The sequence below is a fragment of the Delphinapterus leucas genome, chromosome 12, assembly GCF_059928025.1.
Source record: "Delphinapterus leucas isolate spDelLeu-1000000601 "Yukka" chromosome 12, BTC_Dleu_Yukka2, whole genome shotgun sequence".
Classification (NCBI taxonomy): domain Eukaryota; kingdom Metazoa; phylum Chordata; class Mammalia; order Artiodactyla; family Monodontidae; genus Delphinapterus; species Delphinapterus leucas.
The window spans coordinates 73,485,541-73,498,610 of NC_143140.1; positions in this window are offsets into that span (position 1 = coordinate 73,485,541).

Genomic DNA, 13,070 nt, shown 5'->3' on the forward strand with positions numbered 1-13,070 from the left:
CTATATTTAATTTTTTGCGGCACACTGTACTGTTTTCCATAGTGGCTACGCCATTTTGCATTCCCCCTAACAGTGTACAAGAGTTCCAATTTCTCCACATTTTTGCCAACATTTTTCCTTTTCTTCTTTGATAATAGGCATCCTAACAGGTGTTAGGTGATAGCTCATTTTGGTTTTGATGGATTTCCTTTATGATTAGTGATGCTGAGCATCACACATATACAGTCAACTGATCTTCAAGAGTGCCGAGAATACACAATAGAAAAGGATAATCTCTTCAACAAATGATGCTAGGAGAACTGGATATCTACAGGCAAAAGAATGAAATTGGACCCACATCTTATACTGAAAACATCAACTTAAAATGGATTAAAGACATAAACATAAGACCTGAAACTATAAAACTTTTAGAAGAAAGCATAGGGAAAGGCTTCATGACATTGGTCTTGGCAATGATTTCATAGATATGACAGCAAAAGCACACTGAGACACCAAAAGCAAAAATAGACAAGTAGGACTATACTAAACTAAAAAGCATCTTTAATGCAAAGGAAACAATCAACAGAGTGAAATGCAACCTATGGAATGGGAGAAAATATTTGCAAACCATAAGGGGTTATTTCCAAAATATATAAGAAACTCTTACAACTCAATAGCAAAAAGCTAGTAACCAAATTAAATGGGCTAAAGGCTCGAATAGACATTTCTCCAAAGATGACATACAACAGATACAGTATTTTTAAATTTAAGTAAACAGATTGTAGTTAAACAGGGTCTAGAAGATATTGTACTACTGGATGTGGGGATAAAATTTCAGTCATCATGGTGCACACAGAAGATATGCTAATCAGATATTCTCCAAAGACATCTTGTCTCAGTTGCTGGGAGTGCTGTCAGCATTTGGCTGTTAGCCCCTTGAAGTATTGTCTCAGCTTCACAGAGGTACCCTGCCCACACCAATGCTAATCTGGGGCCAGCTCACTTCCAATGACTGATTCAGGTGAAGGTCCAGTCATCTTGGTTTAACATGGGACAACTCTGAGGGCCATTTTAAATACTCTACTCCCCCTGGATATGACAGAGGGTGTCAAGCCACATTATAGAACAGATTCTCTCTCTTCTCAAACCTGCTTCTTCCTCCTCCATTCCAAACGTATTGATCATAAGGTTGTCCCTCAAAAATATCCTTAACGTTAAACTCTGTCTCAAGGCTGCTTCCTGTGGAATCCAAGCTGTGAAAGTTGCTGGCTGGAATAACCCCAGAAAACAGATGTTAAGATGTTATTTTGGAGCTGGGTCGCCTGGCACAGTCTAGCAATGAGGACCCAGTCATGGTGGTAAACAGAAAACACATATCCTTGGCATAGGTGATGGTATGATTGTTAAGGTTCTTATGGTGAATTAGAACAATGAATTGGTAGATGAGAATGTACTAGCTCAGGAAATGAATCAGATATTTGAAAAATATGGAGAAAATAGAAGTAATATGAAAGAACTGGATGGCTTTCTAAAATCTGGTGAAGATCTAGAAAAAGATAACATGCTGAGAGAAATCATGGGCAGTTGATAGAAGGAAATAAATTTCCATTGTTTGAAGACAGTAGGAGGTTTCTTCTCAAACCTATTATGAATCTCTCAGGATCAGGCTCCTCTTAGTCTCTTAGCCACTGGGCTTTAACTAGGGCTGAATAGCAACAAAACTCAGCCAGGGATGTCCTAGGCCTGTGAAGAGAGGAATGAAAATACACTTCAAAGGAGCTGCTATTCTAAAAGCATGTCCCAGTGGTAGTTGAGAGAAAGTATATGGGAAGAACTTTTGAAAGGTCTTAATAAAGGAGCCCACAACATAAATTTCAATAAGAGCATAATTAATGATTTAGATTCACTTCCTTGAGACTTAGGATTCAACACCTGGAAAGAATTGCAGGATATGGTATAAACTCATGATTAGTATGGCTGCTAAACATGAAAAAAGATGACATGTTCAATGAGGTCATAATTCTGGAAGTGCCATGTTTAATAGTGGGAAAAGGGATTAAAAGCATCATATAAGTCATTATGGAAGAGGAATATACATACAAGGCTAGAAAACCCAGAAGATGTGTCATGTGAAAGCCTAATAGTGCATCACATACTGAGATCATATAAATAGCACTGGTGAGAGACACCACCATTCCTAAGTATGTCAGGAATGTGTCCCTTCTGTAGGCCAGTGCTGTTGGTAGGAGACATTGTTACAGACCTAACGACAGTGATTGCAATGGAAATGACAGATTCACAAAACAAGAGGGGCAAGGTGATAGCACTTAACTGTCAGAATCTAGATGGAAGAAAAGTTGGAGTGGCTTGACAAAGAGGATTGACCCACACATATTTATGTAGATACTTGACAGAACACATGATCACTATCGGCAAGTTAGGTCAGCATGCAATAAGTGTACTACTCAAAATATGCCAGCAGAAAAAAACATGGTTGGAGATCCGGAGGTCAAAGGCAGTTTTCTCAGTAAAAAGTCCAGGATGTCTCACCCTATGTCTAGACCTTAGCAAGTTTTTGGACATGGAACCCATCAACTTCATGAGAGGTCAGGTCCCCAGAAGGAAGGACATTCCAACATCCTGGCATGTGTACATGGTAATAATAAGTCCAGTCTTTCCCCAAAGGCATGTATGACCCTTTACTCAGATAACTGTACATAGGAAAAGGGGAAATACCCAAACATTGCAAGGATGGTTGGATACAGAGTCCAAGTTGACACTGATACTCAGAAACATGGAGCATCATTATGTTCCCTCTGTTAGGTTAGAGGCATTTTAGGGCCAGGCAATAAATGGAGTCCTGGCTAAGGTCCAGATCATAGTGGGTTCACTGTCAGCCAGTAATGATTTCCCTGATCCCAGAGTTTATAAGCAGGGTAGACACACTCCGTAGTCTGCGTGACTCTCACATTGTCTCTATAACCTGAGAAGTAAAAGCTATTAAAGTGAGTAAGGACAATATGAAGCCTCTGAAAGTACCTGCTGCCACATACACAAATAACCAAGTGAGTAAATCAAAACAATATCATACCCACTTTCATATCCAGAAGCTGTAATATTCAGAAATCTATGAGGACATAGATGAAGTGTCAGCTTAGAGCAAATACTTAACAATATTGGGTGCTATCCTCCAAGACACAGTACATACCTTTACTAAAAGATATTTACATTTCTTTTTCCTCTTAAGAATACATAAGTCTTGAGACAGGATTGGAAACAAAACTGGCCTATTATCATCACTTCAAATGCCCTTAATATTTTCTCCCTGCTTCCATAATTCTATGTTCGGCATGGTTAGAACTTCTGGTCCCCAGTGGGGAAATACTTCCACCAGGAAATACAAAAAGGTCCCATTACATTTTACACATTGGCTATCACCTGAGCACTTTGGATTTCTCATGCTAAGGGACTAACATGCAAATTGAGGAGTAACTATCTTGGCAGTGGAAATTGACTCTGATCATAAGAATATAGGGGCATTGTTAAATAATGGGGGAAAGTAGGGATAGGTCTGGTACGTAGGTGATCCACTTGAGTCCCTCTTGTTAATTCCTTGCTTAACTGTGATGAGATTTTACTGACCCAGGCTTATTGACCATGGATAAAGATATGGGTCACAATAACACATAAACCACTAAGACCAGTAGAAGTATTAGCTATGGATATAGAAACTCTAAAATGCATAACAGAAGAGGAATAAGTGTTAGTTGTTTTACCAAGATCAGTTGTAATGGGAAGGGTTATAATTTGTTCCACTCACCCTTCTCTTCTAGATTTCCCCCAGAATGAGAGGTGCTTTTAAATTGCAAGAGGAGCTGTCCAACAAATATATATGGAGATCTGAATCTAAGTGGTGCAAAGGATGGACAATATAAATGCACCCAAACCTTTCAGCAAGCACTTTTGGTCCCATTTCTTGGGAGGGCTGTCAGTAGACATTTTTCAGCTCTGAGGGCTTCAAGGATTTCTTCAATTGCAGAGATCTGCCTCGCCTAAGGTCACAACTTTCTAGGGGCAGCCCACATTCAATACCTATCTAGGTAAGGGTTAGTCAAAGGTTTGATTATTTGGGCTCAGTGGGGGACCAGTCTGAAGGGCCATTTTAACTCCAGAGTTTCCCATGAGTTTGGCTGAGACAGTCAGGCCTCTACTACAGCTCAACTTTATGCCTCTGTCTAACCATCACCCTCCCTTTCTTTCCACAAGTTTGATGCCAAGCCTACTCCTTAATAAGCATCCTGATCATTGCACTTTGTCTCAGGGTTTGCTTCCTGGAGAACCCAGTTTGTGACTATCATTTAAAGAATTATTTTCCTGTTACATCAAAAAAAATTATTATTAAAAGTAATCAGCCTTCCAGAGTATATGAATGTTGTTCATTGAATAGATAATTTACATCCCCACTATGTGCTGTGAACTGGTACAAGGGACACAGCAGTGAAGATGCCAGAGAAGATCTTTGCCCTTACTAAGCCTAGAGTCTGGTGGAAGATAAAGAAATTTAAAATAATCACAAAAATAGTTATAACTGTGGTAAGGGGAATAGTATAGAATATGTATCAGTTCAACATGAGTTGAGGTTAGATTTTTGAAAGAGTAACAGCATTAAAAAGAATAGTGAGAAGGACAAAAAGTAATTCAGGGGAAGAGTCAGCCAATATGTAACACTGATAATATCTGATAACAACAACCATAACAGCAGCAATAACAAATATATGATACCACCAAAGGAGAAACTAATCTTTTAAAAGTTGTCTTCCATCTGTTCCTGTCATAAAGTAAAGCCTAGCTCAAGAGAAATCTAAAAGACTCCAATTCAGTTTACTTTTGAAACTTTACTCAGGCAGTGTTGATTTGCCATGCTATACACATAAAAGTCAACATTCTTTTGTAATACTCCTCTCTTTATTCACTTCTTCTGACAGCATTTTTTTTGCACATTCTGAAGTTTTGTGTGTGTGGTTTTATGCTGAATCCTTGATTAACCACTTCAAGGCAATACCTTTTTATGCCAGTGAAAATATCAACCACATTATTTGTGGAGCTTTGCATGGACTATAGCAGGAAAGTGAAAGGAAAATTTACCAGAGAGAATAAAATGCTCTAAATAAAGCAAATCTGTCAAAATTAAACTTTTATATAAAAAGCCTTAATTTCACCTGTGACATTAAAAATATGGCCAAGTGTGAACAAAGGATATGCAAGTGAGAAGATGGAAACCCACAACAGTGTTTTCTCTAAACTTAGTTAACTAATTTTCTAATGGTTAATTAAAAAGGGATATTGATTTTTGGTGTGATTTTTTCATGACCACTCACTGAGTTTCCCTTGTGGAAAAGAAAAAAGCAGTTAAATCTTAAAAATAAGTAGCAAAAGGCAAAATATATTTTTATTTTAAATATAAAAAAAGCATTTTATACTATTCTTCTATTGAATGAAACTAGACTATTTTATTCTAAAATTTTCACTTTAGGGAGAGATTTAAAATACCAAAATAAGGCCTTTGTACTTAAAGTCATAAAATATCAACTTTTCTAACAAATCAAAATTTCATTTGGGTACAATTTAAAACTACTTCTAATATGCCAAAAAATATGTGTGTTTCCACTGTAAAGGAAATTCAAAGGGTTCAATGTATTCTAGGGAAAGCTTAGAATTTTATATTGGCACTCTTGACAATTTAATGACTCTTTTTTTTTTTTTTTGCCATTGTCCCTGGCAATGTAATTATCTTACTGGCATTATTTAGTCCAAGTCTCTTGTCAAAACTAGCCCTATAAAATGCCTACTGACAATTCTGAATCTACTTGCTTTCTGTTCAGCCCAAGTTGTTTTATTTTTTTTTCCCAGCAATTGATTTAAATGCTACCCAATTGTAATAAACTGTTCTCTTTCTTTGATGACTGCTACAAGCTATTCTTATTTACCGCATCCATCCTTGAAATCTACTCAATGGTTTTTGGATCCTGCTTTTATTTTAACAGGACTCTATTTCTGCTGCTCATTTTTGTGTTTTTATGTCTAAAATGCTCTAGGATTCAAACTGAGTTATCCCTTTAATTTCAAAGATCAGTTTAATATTTTAAAAAATCCTGAGGTTAAGGGCAAAGGCTTTTATTCAAAAATTATTTGAGAGAAAGGACAGAAATCATTCCCTTATGTATTTTATGATAAATATACACATTTTTATTATATTAGTATCTATAGAAGTTATAGCAAGAAATTTAGGGTACAGATTCTAGACAAATTGAGCTGATTAGCTTTTTTCTTTTTAGAATTTATAAACAACTGAATAATTTATGTAAATAACCATATAATTATCTCTTAGTTATCTCATAGTTTTTATGAGATGAAAATTATAATAAAAATTTATTATTCAGGCTTTGCTGGTGGCACAGTGGTTGAGAGTCCACCTGCCAATGCAGGGGACACGGGTTCGTGCCCCGGTCCGGGAAGATCCCACATGCCGCGGAAAGGCTGGGCCCGTGAGCCACGGCTGCTGAGCCTGTGTGTCCGGAGCCTGTGCTCTGCAGCGGGAGAGGCCACAACAGTGAGAGGCCCGTGTATCGCAAAAAAAATAAATAAATAATAATTATTCAAAGTAACACCTGTTTATGAAATTCAATTATAAATATTTAATTGCTTTTCTGAAAGCCCTAGAAGAATGTATATTCTCTTAAATTAGAAAATTGTTCAATCTGATGTAATGGAATCTCATTTGGAAAATAAAATCAAATAAGCTTTTCCAAGACCATTTTTTTTCAGAATGAAAATATGTGGAAAGTGCACAAACAATAGGTAATAATGAAAGGTAATTAAAGTATATATCACTAAGGGCAATAATATTCCATGAAATTATGTTATAGAAGTTATAAATTCTAATAACATCAATCTCATCAGTAACACTGTGGATGTGAGGAATATACATCAGAAAATTGTATAAAATTCAGGTAGAAATTAAATCAAAATTAATGAAAAAACTCTTCTTTGGAAGAAGCATGATTTTTTATTATTGGATAAAACCTCTCTGCTCTTTTTTATTATTGGATAAACCTTCTCTGCTCTTTTTCTCTTCCTTAAATCAGAACAATACTGTCAAATCTAGAGAAATGGTTCCTAAAATAGCAAAGTAGAACTGTGTCATGTATCATATAACACACACACAAAAATCACACTGAAAAGCTTACACAAGCAGAAATAGACTTTATTAGGTGGCAAAAATCTCATGTGGATTTTAGAGCTGGCTACCAGAGCTGATATTTGGCAGTAAAGGCAATTAATATATATGAACCAGTTATATCAACTATCAAATATTTATATCAAAGTTGGAAATCATCACTCCTCTTAATTCTATAACCTACACTAATTTTTGTACCATTCAGTTGACATTTATCCTGTGATTTTTTTAACTATACACATAAACATATTTTATATTCCTAGCTAAATTGAGGCAAGAGATCATCTTGTCTACTTTATACTTGTCTTAGTTACTATCTCTATATTCAACATATACATATAATTTCTTTCACTAATTTATCGTCCCTGCTTGGTTTACATGAGGAGGCCTGGAGAATATGAGATTTTACTTAGTTTTCAAACCAGTGGGAAGACAAGATAAATTGAAAGATTTAATATCAGGATACATTCCCTAAAAATAACTGGAGAATGGAGAATAGAAAACAAAACAGAAGAAAAATTAAGAGAAAACCTAATAACATTGGGTATTAAAGGTGAATCTGATTCAGAATGACCAGCCTCTAATTTTTGCCTTAAGTACTCTGGATCTTTGGTGACAACAAACCGACAAATAAATAAGAGACGTCAGCAAGAAAAAACATTTTTATGAAGTGTTATTCTTTTATGACCAGTGTCAAACTTTATGGTTTTCCTTTGGATCTTTCTTGTTGCTGGCATGCCTCATTTCTGTACTGGGGAATTTCATGGACAGCATGGTACTTTGAAATCAAGACTGCTTTTGAATGATCTCTTCTGTATACAGTAGAGTAAAAGTTATTATAAATAGATAGATAGATAGACAGACAGATAGGAGAAAGAAGTAATTGCTGGAGATTATGGAGACAAAATCATTCAAAGTTACCTGTGTTCACCTTACTGCTGTCCTTATATATCTATTATAATGGCTAATGTTAATTGAGTACTTACTTCATACCAGGCAGTGTTACACAGCTATTAAATATATCAACCCACTTATTAACCTTCTTGTAAGTTAGGTAGTGTTAATAATGCTTCTTTTATAAATAAAGAGTCTTGCCAAAGAGTCAAGATTAGCATGATTCCATGCTAACTAGATCATTGTCAACTGTTTCAAATTGTTTGAAATAAAAATCAATTCAATTAAATGAGCTCATATTTATCACACCAGAAGTAGGTTTTATGTAATGAACCAATGAGGTATTTGAAACAGTTTTCAGATCAAGAAAATGCCAAGGGGCTTCCCTGGTGGTGCAGTGGTTGGGGGTCTGCCTGCCGATGCAGGGCACATGGGTTTGTGCCCCGGTCCGGGAAGATCCCACATGCCGCGGAGCGGCTGGGCCTGTGAGCCATGGCTGCTGGGCTTGCGCGTCCGGAGCCTGTGCTCCGCAACGGGAGAGGCCACAACAGTGAGAGGCCCGCATACCGCAAAAAAAATAATAATAATAAAAATAAAGAACTCAGCGTATTGATACTCAGTGTCCCCATTTCCTCTGAAGGTGAACATTAGCAACGTGAAACATATGGACCAGTGTATTTATACTGTGCCAATGTTCAGGGAGAGGAGAAAACACTGTCGCTGAATTTTAAGAATCTCAATTCATGAATGCTTAAATTAGTGCCATTATTAATATATATTTTTTTAATTCCTATGAGTAGACCAAAGACATGATGATAATGGGGCCTCATAGCAGACTGTGTAAGATCCCCATGAATCTTAACTAATACCATAAATGTACCCATGGTAAAAAATTTTTCAACCTGACAAAAAGTCTTACCTGTAGAACAAAGCAAAAATATATTGATTGTCTTGGGCTATTATGTTTAAATTCCTACAATTGCAGCATTTGTGGATTTTTCATGATTGAGGGGTTCAAAAGTTGTTACACGTAGTAAGATTCCAACTGTGAAAGATATTCTTTTAACAAGTTCTGGAACTCTAAAAAGGAAAAGTAAGTGGGGAGAAGAGGAAAGAAAGCTTTTCCTATAAACTGAAAAGAAAACTTATTGTAATGATGATGAAATTATTCCCAGTGTTCCAAAGTCCCTGGAAACAACAACGATTATTGTTCACCTCCTGTCATCATATGAAATAAAAGACTGATGTTTTTATACAATCATAAAGATGAGTGTTCTACAAAGAACTTGGTTACTCATACTTCTTATTTTTATACAAAAAAATATTCTAGCAATATTTATCTGAGGATTTTAGGTGACAATTTTAATAAATTCTGGTAGATACATACACTAAATTTCACCATTCTAAGACTTTAGAAATGAAGTTACATGATTTATATCCATTCTTTTTTGGCTGAACCTTGAAGCTATAAAAAGTGACTGATTTTGTGCTCATGTGAACATATAAATATACAAATTTGTCCCTCTATTGCTATAATTAGTCAATGACATAAATTCAAGTCAATAATTTTAATTTGTATTGCATTATGTTGCCTAACACAGATTTATATGTTACAAAATGCAATTAAAATATAGCTTGGAGTCATTGTAATAAATAAATTCATAACACAGATAAAACAGAGGAAAATACTTAACTTAGTGTTTTGAAATTTTATTTTCAAAATATGTATGAAAAGTCTAGTGTATGTCTATGAATTAAAATGCAATGACTTGTGTTGTAAACTACTGTAGCAGGAATATGATAGGTTCCTGACTAAGTGTTACATTAACCTATACTTTAAAAGCAGTATTAATAAAACTATTTTTATAGAAGACCTAATTGTCTTATACTTTTTATTTTAAAGTGTGATTTGAAAAATATGGAGTAGTACATACCCTGATTTTTTTTTTTTTTTTTTTGCGGTATGTGGGCCTCTCACTGTTGTGGCCTCTCCCATTGTGGAGCACAGGCTCTGGACACACAGGTTCAGCGGCCATGGCTCACGGGCCCAGCCACTCTGAGGCATATGGGATCTTCCTGGACCGGGGCACGAGCCCATGTCCCCTGCATCGGCAGGCAGACTCTCAACCACTGCGCCACCAGAGAAGCCCTACATACCCTGATTTTAAGTTTTGAAAGGGCATGATATAATGGGTCAGTAGCTTAAAATATATGATGACAGTGTATTTCTTTAAACATTTTCTTGTTATTTCAAAAATTTAGGGGGGAGGACCTTCAAGATGGTGGAGGAGTAAAGCATGGAGATCACCTTCCTCCCCACAAATACATCAAAAACACATCTCCATGTGGAACAACTCCTACAGAACACCTACTGAACGCTGGCAGAAGATCTCAGACTTCCCAAAAGGCAAGAAACTCCCCACGTACCTGGGTGGGCCAAAGGAAAAAAGAAAAAACAGAGACAAAAAAATAGGGACAGGACCTGCACTTCTGGGAGGGAGCTGTGAAGGAGGAAAAGTTTCCACACACTAGGAAGCCCCTTCACTGGCAAGACCGGAGGTGGTGGGGGAGGCTTCGGAGCCACGGAGGATAGCGCAGCAACAGGGGTGCAAAGGGCAAAGAAGAGAGATTACCACACAGAGGATCAGTGCTGACCAGTACTCACCAGCCTGAGAGACTTGTCGGCTCACCTGCCGGGGTCAGTTGTGGCTGGGAGCTGAGGCTCGAGCTTCGAAGGTCAGACCCCAGGGAGAGGACTGGGGTTGGCTGTGTGAACACAGCCTGAGGGGGCTAGTGCACCACAGCTAACCGAGAGGGAGTCCAGGAAAAACTCTGGACCTGCCAAAGAGGCAAGTGACCACTGTTTCAAGGTGCATGAGGAGAGGAGATTCAGATCACCGCTTAAACGAGCTTCAGAGATGGGCATGAGCTGGGGCTATCAGTGCAGACACCAGAGACAGGCATGAAATGCTAATACTGCTGCTTTAGCCACCAAATATCCTGTGTATAAGCACAGGTCACTATCCACACACCCCCTCCTGGGAGCCTGTGTAGCCCACCACTGCCAGGGTCCCTTGATCCAGGGACAGGTTCCCCAGGAGAACACACGGCATCCCTCAGGCTGCTCTGACATCATGCTGCCCTCGGCTGCCTCATGCTTGCCCCGCATTCCAATTATAACTACCGTACCCCTCCCTCACCCAGACCTGAGAGAGCCAGAGCCCCCAATCAGCCGCTCCTTTAACCCTCTCATTCTGGGCGAAAAACAGTGGCCAGAGGGCAACCTACATGCAGAGGCGGGGCCAAATCCAAAGCTGAACCCCAGGAGCTGTGCGAACAAAGAAGAGAAAGGAAAATTTTTTTCTCTGCAGCCTCAAGAGCAGTGGATTAAATTTCCACAATCAACTTGATGTGCCCTGCAACTGTGGAATACCTGAAGAGACAATGAATCATCCCAAAACTGAGGCAGTGGCCATGGGAGCAACTGCAGACTTGGGGTTCACTGTGACTGATTAGTTTCTGATTTTTATGTTTATCTTACTTTAGTTTTTAGTGCTCGTTATCATTGGTGGATGTGTTTATTGGTTTCGTTGCTCTCTTCTTTTTATTTTTATCTTAGTAATAATTTTTTACTTTTTATTTTAATAACTTTATTTTATTTATTTATTTTTCCTTTCTTTTTTCTCACTTTTCTTCTGAGCCATGTGGCTGACAGGGTCTTAGTACTCCAGCTGGGTGTCAAGCCTGAGCATCAGAGGTGGGAGAGCCGACTTCAGGATATGGGACCACCAGAGAGCTCCTGGCCTCATGCAATATCAATCGGCGAGAGCTCTCCCAGAGATCTCTGTCTTAATGCTAAGACCCAGCTGCACTCAACAACCAGCAAGCTCCAGTTCTGGACACACCATGCCAAACAACTAGCAAGACGGGAACACAGCCCCACACATTAGCAGAGAGGCTGCTTAAAATCATGAGTTCACAGACACCCCAAAACACACCATCAGACTCAGTCCTGCCCACCAGAAAGACAAGATCCAGCCTCATCCACCAGAACACAGGCACCAGTCCCCTCCACCAGGAAGCCTACACAACTCACTGAACCAATGTTAGTCACTGGGGATAGACACTAAAAACAATGGGAACTACAAACCTGCAGTCTGTGAAAAGGAGACCCCCAAACACAGTAAGTTAAGAAAAATGAGAAGACAAAGAAATATGCAGCCGTTGATGCAGCAAGGTAAAAACTCACCAGACCAGGCTTCCCTGGTGGTGCAGTGGTTGAGAGTCCGCCTGCTGATGCAGGGGACACGGGTTCATGCCCTGGTCTGGGAAGATCCCACATACCGCGGAGCGGCTGGGCCCATGGGCCATGGCCACTGAGCCTGTGTGTCTGGAGCCTGTGATCCACAGAGGGAGAGGCCACAACAGTGACAGGCCCGCATACCGCAAAAAAAAAAAAAAAAAAAAAAAACTCATCAGACCAAAAATTTGAAGAGGAAATAGGGAGTCTACCTGAAAAAGAATTCAGAGTAATGATAGTAAGACGACCCAAATCCTGGAAACAGAATGGAGAAAACACAAGAAACATTTAACATGGACCTAGAAGAACTAAAGAGCAAACAAACAATGATGAAAAACCCAATAAATGAAATTAAAAATTCTCTAGCAGCATTCAATAGCAAAACAACTGAGGCAGAATAACAGATAAGTGACCTGGAAGATAAAATAGTGGAAATAACTACCACAAAGCAGAATAAAGAAAAAAGGATGAAAAGAATTGAGGAAAGTCTCAGAGACCTCTGGGACAACATTAAATGCACCAACATTTGAATTATAGGGTCCAAGAAGAGGAAGAAAAAAGAAAGGGACTGAAGAAAATATTGGAAGCGATTGTAGTTGAAAAATTCTCTACTATGGGAAAGGACATAGTCAATCCAATCCAGGAAGCACAGAGAGTCCC